The following is a 15305-nucleotide window of genomic DNA, read 5'->3' on the forward strand; positions in this document are numbered from 1 at the left end:
CTTCACACAACACAGTCAACCTATAGAACTCTTTGCCTGAGGATGTTGTGAAGGCCAAGACTATAACAGGGTTCAAAAAAAGGACTAGCTAAATTCCTGGCGGATAGGTCCATCAATGGCTATTAACCAGGAAGGGCAGGTATGATGTCCATAGCTTCTGTTGCCAGAAGCTGGGAATGGCTGATGGGGATGGATCACTTGATGATTAGCTGTTCTGTTCATTCCCTCTGTGACACATGGCATTGGCCCCTGTCGATAGACAGGATACTGAGCTAGATGGACCTTTGGTCTGACCCACTATGGCCGTTCTTATGTAGATCACTAGCTCTAATTTTCTCTGAGACATGAGGCAACGTTCTCCTCTTGCCTACCTGAATTCAATCTTATGTCCACCATTTGGAAACAACAAAACAAAGTTTGGGAAGCTTGATTTTGTATACTAATGAACTGCAGCAGCAACAGCCTTGACTGTCATTATATGACTGTCACAGTTTTGTATCACTGCCTACCTGCCTTCTTTCTCTCAGTTCAAATATCAAAGGACCATTATATATTAATCAGAGTTACCAAGGACTCAGTCTTACTCCCATTTACTTCAGTGGTGACAGGTCAGATGTAAATGAAGAAAATAATAATCCACAGCAAACTTTTGCTTCAATATATCAGACAATAGACTTCCATTGTATATAATGGGGGCTCTTTCTGTGGCAACATGTAAAATGTTGAGATATCCACAACAGCTCATTGCATTTACAGGCCCACCAACTTAAAAATCTCACTTCTACCTCAAATTCTTTTGCCTACTAGTTTTACAAGAAACACATAAGATCACTATAAATGAAAAAGATTTGAGGAAAATGATTATTTTTCCAGTTTGTTTACCTTTGTGCATTTGACAGCACTTTGTGAGACTCTTTTCCCCTGCACTGAGCTTGGGAACAGCAACAGGGAAAGGAAAAACATTTTTAAAATTAAAACACATGAAAATTTGCAAAAACACAGAAGGAGGTGGCCAGATTTCAAGAATACAGTGCCGCTATAACACCTGGAAAACTGTCACTCCATCTCTTCTTCTAACATCATGACCCTTGAACTTTTCTTCTGTACTTGTATATTCTCTTTCTTGTTTGCTGTGACAGTTGCATTATCAATTGCACTCCTGAAATATCTCTTTACAATTGCAGTGAATCATGTGGAATTTTGTTCAGATCAGTGTTCTTTCTATTGTTATATCTTAAAATCTCAATAAAGCTTCTATTTAAGAAAAGCTGTCCTACCTCTGTAGTTTCTACACTTTAAGTTGTCAATCAAATTCTGAGGGTGAAAAAAGGGTACAAAACTTTGAAGCTTTGCATTACCAAAGAGAATATTGTCCTTATTTCAAGTTAGTGTTTAACTCCCTTTCCAGTGTTGAATAATAAAAACCCTCACATATACTTCACTTCAAGGTCCTACACATAAAAGGTGCATGACTAATATCTAGCACAGGTAGAGAGTCATTTCTTGGCAGTGCAAACAGTTTTACTCCATTTATTATCTGAGTGGCAGTAGATTAACCTGTCTTATGTTTCTCCATTAATTCACGTGCAATATTACTGCTGTTTTGATCCTAGCTGTAGCACTGTGAGTATACATAGTGCTTTACAATACACAAATTGCTAAATAGGTCACTTTTCCCAAAGAGCTTATGTGGTTAAAAAAACAAGTGGCTACCCATAGCCTATCAGTTACACGGTAAACTTTGCTTTAGATCCCTTTTAGTCCTTTTGGAGTGTACCCCTGTGGGGACAAAGTTTGCTATCTTCACCCCTCTGTGGATGGAACCACGCGGTCCTACCATTCTTAGCCCGGATCTGTGGGCTGTAGCCCTACTGTTTACCAACCACGTTAACATCCAGGCTGAAATGTGTTTGGCATGTGTAAATCCTTGTCCTTGGGAAGACTGTGGCAGCTGCTGATTAAAATGACTCAACCATCTTCTTCAAAGCAAAGCATTATTTATTCATCTACCCCCTCCCCCCCGCAAAGGCATGAAGCACACAGAGTAAAAGAATAAAACAAAAAAGGCCTATAGGCTGGGGGGTCTCTCCTACAGCTTAATCTTCTCTTGCAAGTCTTGCAAGTTCCATTCAGCCTCCAACTCTGGGTTGGCTGAAGCAGCGTGCCCTGCTGCACTATGTCCTCTGTGACTCTGTATGTCTCCTTGCAACTCTCTCAGTACTCTTTGTCACTTCCTGAGCAGCCCTCTTCCTTTTCTATGCCCATTGTCTTATGATTTTGTATGCCCTATGATACTAGCCTCAACAATGGGAAGAGTAAATCTTGCTTGTCTGGTTGGAGTCAGGTAGGAGCATTCCCTAGTTCATAGCTCCCCCATTGATTCGATCTTCACCATTGTTTTGTTTCTTGTTGGCTTGCTCCCTGGCTGCATCCTTTGATTAATATCAAACAAAGAACTCTCATTCTCCACATGGACCAAATATGGAGCTCCATATGAAATACTTCATAGAATATCTGGAATCTTATCAATGATTTTCAGAAAGAGCGGGAAAACTTTTGACATTCAAAGCTGGGTCAAACACATGAAGCAGCATGAAAAAAATGGCACCAGGATGGAAATTATTGAGGAAACAAAGTGAACAGTCCACAGTTTGGGTAGAATGCAAGGAGCAGAAGGTGTAGGTCAGATTAGGGAAGAGATGTTGGCACAGACTTTTACAGTGAGGAAGTAGATCATGAATATTCATTAGATATATTTATGTAGCTAGTTAAAAATGAAAAGGACCAAAGTGCTAATAGACTAATTACTGAATTTAATGCAATGATGAGGAGAAGCCAAAGCAGATATATGGAGTGCTAATAGACTAGCAGATATATGGAGATAGGAGAGGTGCATGTGACCAGCATGGCAAAGGAATGCTGGCTCCTGAAACAGAAACTTTACAGCACTGAAACACAGCAACCTTGTACTAGCATTTAGGCCACACAAATAATTAAGATTGAGGATGAAGAAAAGTGCTAAATATCTGTTTTAAATCACCTAATTATTACAATTACAACATAAACAAAACACAAGCCAGATCTACAGGTTATGTAAATCAGCAAAGTTCAATTGAAGTCAATGGAGTTATGCCAGTTTACACTAGCTAAGCATTTGGATTATATTTATATCCACACACACTACGCACAAAATACATTAAAATTATGAAGGGTGCAAAATCAAGCACTCAGAAGTTAGATAATTCCAGAATAAAGTTGCCTTTGTGACCTTAATTCATCCCTCTTCTGCGTATGCATTAAGATATGGCTTGAGCCTGGCCTCTTCAGAGATTTAAGCTATGAAAATCTAAGAATTCTCTACCCACCATGTGCATATTTCAATTTTTCAAAGGCTTATAACAACCAAATCTGAGTGGATTTTATGGGGATAGCAAAAGCCACATCTCTAATACAAAAGCCACCCACCTGCTAAATTTCAAGTAGTGCAGTTCAAGGAAAAAACTGCCATTAGTTTAACATGGGTAAAACCACACATTTCTCCCTAGTTTCATTCTCAGAAATGACAACTATTTTGGCTGACCCTTTCCACAATTTTTTTTGCCTCAAGCAAACACCATATTGGAAAAGTTCAGCACAAATCGTTAAATTTTAGCAAAGTTATATGCAACTGAACCAGGGGCAGTTCTATGTATTTTGCCGCCCCAAGCATGGTAGTCAAGCGGCTTTCAGCTGCATGCCTGCGGGAGGTCCGCCGCTAACGCAGATTCGGCGGCATGCCTGCAGGAGGTCCGCCTGACCCGCGCCTTTGGCGTACCCGCCGCCGAATTGATGCCAAAGCCATGGAACTGGCAGACCTCCCACAGAAACGCTGCCGAAGGCAGCCTGACTGCCGCCCGCATGACGACCAGCAGGCTGTCCCCCACGGCTTGCCACCCCAGACACGCACTTGCTGCGCTGGTGCCTGGAACCGCCCCTGAACTGAACCCAGGATCTTACAATGGAAAATGTTGGGCAACCTTAATAATAGAAGGCATTACCAGCCTTGCCTATAATATATATATTTCCTTCTCAGCAATTCAGGTTCAATTAATGAGTTCTGAATTTATCAGGTAATATTATGGCTCCAACAGTATGGCTGTGTTCAAATCTGTAGGGAAATGAACAGTATACGAAGAGAAAATGTTGCTGCTCAGCACTGTAAGTGGAGAATGAATGCATCAACTGCCTAGAGTGCGTTCAGCACAGTGTGTCTAGAAATGTGTCCAGCTGAGCATACTATAGGCATCTGATTTTTTTTTAAAGACACCCTGTTAGAAACCAAAATGCACCTTCAGGTCCTTAAGGTCTAAATTTTTTTATTGTAATAGATTATGAGGCTTTAACACATTTTTCTATTTTATAATCTTCTTATCTCAGCTTATCCGAAGAATGTACAATAGAACCTATTCCCTGCAGAGATTCTAAAACTGTGTCTTTAATTCAAAGCATATAAATTTTAGTAGACACCCACACTTTCACACCTAATCCCTTTGGGAATGAGGTGTGCATGTGAAGAGCCTCCGATTTCCAACTATATTCTATTTAGAGCATACTGCAATGTAATCCAGAGTGCTACTGACATTAAGTTGTCATCTGCTGGACTTGTGTCACTCCAGCAGAATGTTAAAGTACATATTCTACCCATGTTCAATATGCAGCATTCATTTTGACAGCTACAGAGTTCTGTGTGTGTTTAAAAAAAACCAGAGGATCTTTAGGGACACACAAGGATTAAATGTAAGGGTCATGGGTGGAATAGATAGCTTGGAATTGTGGGACTATATAACAGCTTTTGAGAGGTGCAGTGCAGAAATGGATTGGACTTGAAATTCCATTGACCTAATCATATACATACCTCTCCAAGAGGTGACACACTTTGACATAATTCCTAGAAGTCAATATAACTGGGACGGTGCTTGTAATTAGACAAGATACCATAAAAACAGTACAGACAGCCCCTGGAAATAAAACTACTGAAAAATTTCTCCTAAAGGTATTTTAAGAAAACAAATATCTGCAAGAGGGCTTCCTGATTAGATACCTTTCCAGGTGTAGTGTCTCATTCTGCTATGTCTTAAGCTACCATGGGACTCTCAACCCCTATTCATACCACTTTCTTTCCATTGCCACAGCTGCTCATCTATGCTTGTAGCATTTGCACAACTGCTACAATGTATCATCTGTGGAAAAGTGGAGCTACCTCTATGGCTACATCGGTGACTCAAAGTGAGATGCATCTATTAAAAAGCAGACAGTACTAACAAAAATATCTCTTTATCCATATTAACTCCCAAACATTAAATGGATAATTTTTAACCTACAAGTTTATTTTACAGTGCCTCGCACATTTTTACTATAAGATTTTGAATTAAAATATCAGGTGTTAGCTGAACTCTTTGTTTTCTATATGCAGCTTTTTGAGATGTGATTCATGGGCCATGAGACTTTCTGGGTTTTACAATATGCACAACAGCTCACTTCTCACGAACTTTGTATTTACGCACTTTTCATTAAGCTCCCTGTCTCTGATATTCCCTGCTAATAGCCTTGTAATTTTCTTCACTAGTGAACTCTACTCAAGATCATAGGGCACAAATTTGAGTGAAACAATTAGCTGAGGGAAAATCTGCACGATCAGCCTCTGAGCATGGTGTAATATAAGCCTTACAAAAATATTTGAAATGATCCTGGTTTAATTTAATACACTTATAGAAATGGCTTTCTTAAAATTTCTCCACTGAAAGCTGCGGAGGCCTCGTCACCAGTATGGCAATTTAAAAAAGAAGAAGAAGAAGAAGAAGCCTAAGGTTAGACTTTTAATCCTATACTTCAGCATCTGAGTGAATAGCCAGAGTTCCCAAAGTGAGAGCATCCAGCAGCTCCCACTGAGGGCAACAATAGGAGCTCTCATATAGACAAATTAAGGGCAGCTGCTGGTATCCTACTCAAAGCAAGGTTAGACAACATGGTACTTCAAATATTAGCCACCTGGAGCCCTGTTTACACTAGGACTCCCACCACTGCTACCATTAATGGAGTTGAACTGGTGCTAACAGCAAGGAACCATTTTTGGCCAAGAAGCCTACTGCAGAAATCCCCTTTTTGTGATCAGCTCTCTTCACATTTTGCATTGGTCATGCTCATGATATTTATACACAGTTTACAGATCTGATCTGCCTTTCAACAAAATAGTTTTCAGCCAAGAGGGAAAAAAATAGCTGAAAGAGAGCAGGCAACAATTTAGGCAGGGTAGGGAACTAATTAAAAACTTCTAAGATATTATTGAAGTCAGGGGCTTGATCAATCCCTCTGCTTCTGCAAGAATTCAGGGAAGTGGAAAGTGCTGGTATGTATAGAATTATCCTGTCTTTTCCCAGTCCTAGAAAAGTGCTTCTGAAACACTCAGACTGGAAAACCTGGGAATGGCAACTCTATGTAGTAGCAGCATCTCCTCACAGTTATGTGAGGGTTCCCTCAGTAAAATGTACCAGACCTGTCAATCTTATCTAACATGGTGATTTCTTCTGCCAAGGGACCTGCCCCAGGCAAGGTTCAGGGGCAGCAGCAGGCTTCTGTATGGGAGGGTGCTTCCTTGAAAAACTGGGAAGCAGTGTAGAGGTATTGGGTTCTGTATATGGGTACCCCCTGATTTTTCTGGATCTCCAGGGATGCACAGTGTAGGAGAATGTATCTTCTGCCTATTCCAACAGTGGGACTAATCCAACAAAATTCATTGTAGTGATATGGAGGAAACTGTGTGAACACCCATATAATTTCCTATCCCTATACGGAAATTGATCATGTAGGGGGAATATGCCCAAAGGAAGTCAGAAACTAGGTGGTACTATCTTTTATAGGACCAAGTTTTGTTGGTGAGAGAGACAAGCTTTTCAGCTACACATAGTTTTTCTGGGCTGGGAAAGGTACTAAGGCCATGGCTACACTTGCAGATGTAGAGCGCTTTTGGTTAAACCAGCCTTCGGAGAGCGCACCAGGGAAAGTGCTCCAGTCTGTCCACACTGACAGCTGCAAGCGCACTGGCATGGCCACATTCACAGCACTTGAAGCAGCATTTGGAGTGGTGCCTTATAGGCAGCTATCCCACAGAGCACCTCTTCCCATTCTGGTGCTGTGGCTTGTGGGTAGGGGGTGTGGGGTGCGGGGTATTCTGGATCCTGTCCCAATGCCCCGTGATGCATTGCTTCACATCCCAGCAATCCCTGTGGTTCCGTCCACATTTGGTGCCATTTTTCAATGGTTTCTGTGCAGAGTGCACTTTGTCTTCCCTTTCGGTCTGTGGGAATGGAGCCCGATCTGCTGCGGAACATGCTGACGAGACTCGCCAGCATGTCTCGTTTGGCAGTCGAGTTACTGCTTAAGATCCAAAGTGACAGTGAGGAGTCTGACAATGATATCGAGTCGCGTAACGCATACGACACAAAATTGTTTGTCTCATTCATGGACATGCTCTCCACTGTGGATCATCGTTTTTGGGCTCAGGCAACAAGCACTGAGTGGTGGGATCACATCATCCTGCAAGTCTGGGATGACGATCAGTGGCTGTAGAACTTTTGGATGAGAAAGGCCACTTTCATGGGACTGTGTGCTGAGCTCGCCCCCACCCTGAGGTGCAAGGACACGAGATTGAGAGCTGCTCTGCTGGTGGAGAAGCAGATGGCTATTGCAATCTGGAAGCTGGCAACTCCAGACAGCTACTGATCGGTCACTAACCAGTTTGGAGTGTAAAAGTCGATGGTTGGAATTGTGTTATTGCAAGTTTGCAAGGCCATTAATTGCATCCTACTCAGAAGAACCGTGACTCCAGGTAACGTGCATGGAATTGTGGCTGGTTCTGAACAAATGGGTTTCCCTAACTGCGGAGGGGCGATAGATGGGATACATATTCCTATTCTGGCAACAGCCCACCTAGCCTCCGAATATGTTAACATAAAGGGGTATTTCGCCATGGTTCTCCAGGCGCCTGTGGATCACCATGGTCATTTCATTGACATTAACACAGGCTGGCCCGGAAGGGTGCATGACGTACGCATCTTTTGGAACACTGGCCTGTTCAAGAAGCTGCAAGCCGGGACTTTTTTCCCAGACCGGAGGATTACTGTAGGGGAAATCAAAATACCCATTGTGATCCTTGGAGACCCCACTTACCCTTTAATGCCGTGGCTCATGAAACTCTACACAGGGAGCCTGGACAGCAGCCAGGAATGGTTCAACTCCAGGCTGAGCCAGTGCCGAATGACTGTGGAATGTGCTTTTAGCCTTTTGAAGGGCTGCTGGTGCTCTCTTTATGGGAAGCTGCACTTGGCCGAAGCTGCCAGTAAGTGGCAGTGGCTTGAGTAGTGCAAGTGGGGTTCAGGATATAGAAATGTGGGAAGCGGGCTGTGTTTCTGTGAGCTGGATATTTCCCTGTGTAGTTAATTAGTATGGTGGAACAGGGTGTTGATGCATGCTGAGATCTCATGGGAATCCTCCAGAGAGATCTCCAGGAAAGTTTCCTGGAGGTACTCAGTAATACTCTGCCGAAGGTTCCATGGCAGAGCACTTTTGTTCCTTCCCCCATTGTAGGAAACTTTCCTGCACCATTCAGCAATTGCTTGTGCAGCGACCAAAGCGGCACATAGGCAAGCAGCATAGGAAGCAGGGTGGAAGCCACAGGCATGGAGTAGATGTACCCTCGTTTCCCTGTTTACCCTTAGCAGTGAGATGTCTGCTAGAATGACCCCTACCTGTGGGAGAATTTTAGAATTTTTTCCCTAGAATGCTGCACCATGACCCTTGCAAAAAGTGTGTTCTCTTTTCCCCATGTGGAGGGCCCCCCTGTCCCCACCAACACTCACCATTCTTTGTGTGTTCATAGAGATATGTGCCTGGCTAGGGTCAGTGATAAAAGTGATTGTTATGTTGCAAAAGGTGTATTTAACTGAAATGTTTCAATGCTGTGCATTAATTCAACAATCTCACTTCTGTGCATTGTCCCCCGTGCTTCACCAGATGTGTACTTCAGGAATACCCCACGCACCCTGAACGAGCATCTCTGCCAGATAAGAAAGCACCCAAGACACTGCAAAGAAAACATGTTCTGGGAGATAATGCAGTGCTCCAGTGCAGAAAAAAAAGGGAATGCAAGGAGTGCTGGGAAGCCGAACGGCAGGACAGAAAAGAGAATTGCGCATTTGTTAAGGACACTAATGAGCGGGTGATTAAAGCCACGGCACACAGATGCTGAAATCCTTTATAATGCTGCAGACTGAGCATATCCATGCTAAACCTCCACTGCAGCACATTCAGAACTCTTTTCTGTGACCCCCCAAATTCCACCCCCACATTCCTTTCCATCTTCTGGGACTTCTCAGTTTCCCCTTCACTCCACCCCCTCGGACAACTTTCACAATGATAGCTGGACCTACACACAGTTGTGAGAGTCTGACCTTCCCTAGCTCCTCCTTTTTCACCAAGCAACTGTATTTGTGTGTGCTGCTGTTCAATAAAAGCAAAGTTTTATAATGGTAAATCATCTTTTTTTTTCTTTCTACAAATTGAGATAGCAGGCACTACCAATACATATAGAGGCAGTTTAATCATTTTCTTACTGGAATATAAGGCCCCAAATGTCACCATTGCCTCCTAGGAAAACTTCATGTAACGTAACATTGAAGCACCTCTAACAGAGAGATACATTGCTGGTGTTCATTGTCAAAGTGATGCCTCAAAGCCTCCGTGATTTGATTTGCCTCCCTCTGGGCAACTCTGACAGCCCTGGTATCTGGCTGCTCAAAATCAGGGGCCAAGTGGTCTGCCTCAGGACTCCACCCCTGAGCAAACTTTTCACCCTTAGCTTCACAGAGATTATGCAACATACAGCACGCAGCTATGACCATGGGAATATTATACTCATTAAGGTCTAACCTGCCATAAAGGCATTGCCAGTGAGCGTTTAATCTGCCAAAGGCACATTCAACTATCATCCGGCACCTACTCAGCCTGTTGTTGAACTGTTCCTTACTGTTGTCCAGGTGTCCCATGTAAGGTTTCATGAGCCACAGCTGTAAGGGGTATGTTGGGTCTCCCAGGACCACTATGGGCATTTCCACATCTCCCACTGTAATCATCTGGTTTGGAAAGAAAGTCCTCGCTTGTAGCTTTCTGTACAGGCAGGTGTTCCTGAAGATGCAGGCGTCATGCACCTTCCCAGACCACTCCACGGTGATGTCAGTGAAACGCACACAGTGATCCACAAGGGCCTTCAAAACCATGGAGAAGTACCCCTTCCTATTGATGTACTCCGTCAAAAGATGGTCCGGTGTCAAAATTGGAATGTTTGCCATTTATCACCCCTTCACAGTTAGGGAAACCCATTTCTGCAAACCCATCCACTATTTCATGCACATTTCCTAGAGTCACAGTCCTTTGTAGCAGGCTGCGATTTATTGCCCTGCACCTTGTATTAATGCAGCCTCAATGGTCAACTTCATGACTCCAAAATGATTCATGACCGACCGGTAGCAGTCTGGAGTCTCCAACTGCCACATAGTGATTACCACTCGCTTCTCTACAGAGAAGATCTCCAGGAAAGTTTCCTGGAGGTACTCAGTACTCTATGATGTCCTTGAGCTGCAGGTCTGGGATGAGCTCTGCACACAGTTCCAGGAAGGTGGCTTTCTGCATCCAAAAATTCTGTAGCCACTGCTCTTCATCCTAAACCTGCATGACAATACAATCTCACCATTAAGTGCTTGTTTCCCGAACCCAAAAACAACAGTCTATCCTATGCAGCTGTTCTGTGAATGCCAAAAGCAGTCTAAAGTTGCTCCTATCCATATCACGCAGAATGTCGGGCGCTTGCGAGTCTTCTTCAGTTAGGAACTTCATGATTAACAGCACTGCCATCCCCAATGTCTTTATGACAGTTAACAGAGCATAGGAGAGCAGTGCGGGATCCATCCTGTCTCATAAAGATGCTGGGGTGCACAGCAAAGAAGGAATATGGCAAAAATGCCATGAAAGAAAGACGGACGCCCATGGAGTGCTGGGACAGAAAGCAATGCATCACAGGACATTTAGCTCAGTCCCAAGGTGTGCCGCGATCCGCTCCACCTTCCCAAAACACCTAGCGACAGAAGGTGTCGAGCTGGACTATGGGATAGGTACCCACAGTGCATTGCTCACACTGTCAGTGATGGTGCCCTGACTGTGGATGCAATCTGCTGACAGAAGGAGCAAGTGTGAACATGAAAATCTGATTTTTAATATGTTGACTTCTGGATGTTGACATCACTTTTGTCGACAAAAATTGGTAGTGTAGACATGGCCTTAGTAACTTTCCCAGACCTGAAGAAGAGCTCTCGTGTAGCTTGCAAGCTTGTGTGTCTGACCAAAAGAAATTGGACCAATAAAAGATACTACCTCACCCACCTTGTCTCTCTAATACCCTGGGACTGACACAGCTGCTACAACAACACTGCAGACAACAAAGAAAGTCAAACCTAAAAAGGAAACACCATATTATAAATACACGGTGGTGAGGTAGTATCTTTTATTGGGACTAAGATTTCAAGTTTCACAGAGCTCTTCTTCAGGTCGGGAAAAGGAAAACAGATGGTACAGTTAAATACAAAGTAGGACAGATTGTTAAGCATAAGGGTTTCACATATTGTAGGAGACCACTTAAAATGAAGAGGGCAATTAACACCTCTGCAGTCGTAAGAGAATGAAGGGTTAGTAGGCAACAAGGTGTGTTATAGTTGTTGTAATGGGCCTGTGAAGAGCTGTGCACCCCACACCTGCCCTGAAAGGGGTTAATGTAGACCAGATGGGCCAATTAACCTATTAGGCTGCTGTCAGGGGGGAGGGGATATTTAGGCTGAGAAGAGAATTCTAATTCAAGGAAGCTCACCTGTGCATGAACAGGCAGGGCTTCTATAAAACTGGAAAAAGAACAGGAGTACTTGTGGCACCTTAGAGAGTAACAAATTTATTTGAGCATAAGCTTTCATGGACTACAGTCTACTTCATCACTGGGGAGCTGATAGCAGAAAGAGGATTGCAGACACTCTCCCTGGGATAAAGGATAGAAAGAGATTTAGACTAAGAGGAAGGATTTGTCTAGCACGTCCAGAGGAAAGGGGTGGGACGCTGGCAAACCAGCTCAGGTGCCAGCTCAGGTTATAACCCCAGGCCAACTCACTGATGTGTTAGTGTAGATCAAAGTGTTAAATGTATAAGTGTGTATTCAGATGTTTAAACTTCATGAAACCAAATGGAATGTTACTTGTATTGTTTTCACTTATCTGTTTCTGTTATAATATAATACCAAATATTTACATTGTAAACATCCCTGTAACTAAATAACTCATCTACCATCAAAGAAGCCTTTTGGAATGCTAATGAAGGACTTTATCAGAGAAGGTGCTAATTCCAAAACAAATGGCCATTGTGGTGATGACCTGAGGTCAGAGACTCAAAGTGCATTCCTCACTCCTCATCATAAAAGGAATAGCTCACGTGGGTAGACACACTGTCAGCTTGCTTTCTGTGAGAAGATACTATAGATATGGAGTCAAAGAAAGATCCTTCATCTCTGACTGTTTGGACTATAGACCTTATAGCAGCACAGCCCTACTGCTGCAGCTGCACTTGCAACCCACGCACCTCCTGGGTGTGGTGTTCTGTCCCATTTAGTGGCACGGAGACTACATAGAGAGAGAGATTAATGTGTCTGCTGAACAGCCGTATGGCTTTTAGCTTATGCAGTAGAGGCTCACTTATTTAGCTCCAGAGGTCCCAGGTTCGATCCCACCCATCAATGACTGGGGTCTATCAGTGTTACAAGTGGGGGCTCCTCCAGGATTTCAACTGGGAAGTCTCTGAAGCTTGGGATACGTTTTCTAGGGGAACTGCAGCCAATTGGAGCTGTGGGGGCAGTGCCTGTAGGCTGAAGCAGCACACAGAACTCCCTGGCCACGCCTCCACCTAGGAGCTGTGTGAGGGGGGGGATGTCATCACTTCCGGGGAGCCCCTCAGGTAAGAGCCACCAGAACCTGCCTCACCCTGTCCTATGCTCCAACCCCCTGTCTCCTCCCACACCCAAACTCTGCTGCTTGGGGGCAGGGCAGTGGCCCAAGACTGCCCCAGCAGCAGCTGGTGCAACTGGCACAGGTGATCTGGTGGTTTTGTCTTTATCACTTTTCTGTGTGAGTTCATCTGAGCGCATAGCGATTATCTGGATTCAACCATATAGTTTTGTGATAGGCATGTGTAGGACCCATGGAGAAAGGTGTGTTTGCAAGTGGGACTATTGATCATTTCAGTAAAGATGTCTACAGGTTTTGCATCTGTTATGGCGGGATCTGGTGCCATTGGGGTTGGTGTGTCCTGGTCTGTTCGGAGCTTGCTGGAGAAAAGTGGCTTTTTGTGCGCTGAGTGGTTTAAGGATGGTTTCTAAGCGTCCTGGTATACCTTCAGTTAGAGTGCCAGGGCCAGATATGATGGATCTTGTTTGTGTATTGTAGGAGGCATTTAGAAGGTTCCTGGAGTGGTTTGTGGGGGGTGAGATTATAGAATTTCTCTTGGAATTGTTTGGGGAAGGATTTAATCATATACTTAAATTCTTGTGTGAACTATGGCATGGAATCTCCTTTGAGTTCTTCATCTTAGGTGGTATCCGAGCATTGTCAGTTAGCCCTGTTGGTGTAGTCATCACTATTGAAGACTGTGATGGTGTCCCCTTTGTCTGCAGGTTAGATCGCTATTTGGTGGTTTGATTTCAGGGACTGTATAGCTATCGTCTTGATGGTAGAAAGATTGAGGTGGATGTACAGTTTAAGGATTTCACAGGATTTTTTTTCCTGAGTGAAGCAATTGATGTAATGATCCAGTGTGTGGTTTTGTTTGCTGCTAATTATTTTTTTCTTGTGACTGTCTGTGGGGATGTGGTAGTTGTGGGTAGTATTATCTTTGTTATGAAAGAATCCCTTGAGGTGGGCAGAAGTTCATTCCCTTGGAGAGTACATATAACCTGGTTCTATACAGAACTATGCAGAAGTTACAAATATGGTTATACTCACATCCTCCTAGATAGTGTTTCATTCTGGTGGATCTCTTATGGATTGATCATTAGTAGAGGGATGGCTCCTGCTGGAGTTTCCCATAGGGAACTCAATTTTCCTAGTCTGGGCACCTTCTTTTTATAATGTGATTCTGACTATACCTCATTAGCATTTATGCACATAGTACACCTTCCGGTTAGGTCATGTTAGAAAAATGTGACTATCGGGTATCCTGTAAGCAAAATATTACTCTTACTGTTAATTTTTCACAATATCACCCATTGGTACATCTTCTCTCATAATCTTGTGGCATAGGGTCATTCTTTGGTCACTCTTATGTCAAGCATTTCTTAAACCTATGGCCAGCTATGGCTAAGCTAAAATCTTAAAGGCCTCAGCCTGTAGACCTTGTGTTTCAGTCCTCCTTACTTAGATACCTAATACATAATTATCCTAACTAGTGATCAATATTATACATCTATAATCCTACAATTTAACTCTATTTAGCATTCAACGATTACATATGACATAACATGTTAGTTAATCATAACATCACATAATAAATCACACCTGCAAGCTCTCCAGATAGGTTTCCTGATATTTTTCTCCCAGTGTGTGGGAGCATGTGATAATTTCTTGTTAAAGGTGGTCCCATCTGAAGCATGTGAGGTGCAGGAGTTTTTCTGAAGTCCTTCTGCAGAGCTGAACAGCATATTCGGAGTTGTGTGTAATGGTCAGAGGGTTACAGATGGTGAGTCCTCTGGGGATGATGTTCGGTTTCTTGTATTTGCTCAGGAAGTAGATGTCACTGTTAAATTTGGCTGCTTCTTCATGTTGTACAGTTTCCATTTTATATGAATATATATAATGCCAGATTATATGAGCAACAAAGTTGTTTTAGTGGCATGACCCATTCTCCTGTGTAACCAGGATAAGCACACAACTGAGGGCATGCCCACAGTAAAACCACCAAAAACCTATAGTAATCAATCTCCTAGAGGGATTTGCTGCATTTAGCAATGATTTTTCTGTAAGTACACTATAGATCATCTTCATGACAGATCAAAGCTGGTGACAAACTGTACGTTAATAGAGAGCGTGTTAATACACAGGGCAGCAGAAGCTCACTGTGGATGTTCAATCAAAGGTTAAACAAGTCACACACTCTCTCTCTTTCACTCACTCCTCACTGGAGGAAGAATT

General features: G+C 43.2%; 1 long non-coding RNA gene across 1 annotated transcript in view; it reads left to right on the top strand.

Annotated features, from left to right (window-relative positions):
• Positions 1-15305, top strand: part of LOC123371984 — a 93863-nt gene that overhangs the window by 66763 nt on the left and 11795 nt on the right. The window lies entirely within an intron of this gene.

This window comes from Mauremys mutica, chromosome 5 (genome assembly GCF_020497125.1).
Source record: "Mauremys mutica isolate MM-2020 ecotype Southern chromosome 5, ASM2049712v1, whole genome shotgun sequence".
In the NCBI taxonomy this organism is placed as follows: Eukaryota; Metazoa; Chordata; order Testudines; family Geoemydidae; genus Mauremys; species Mauremys mutica.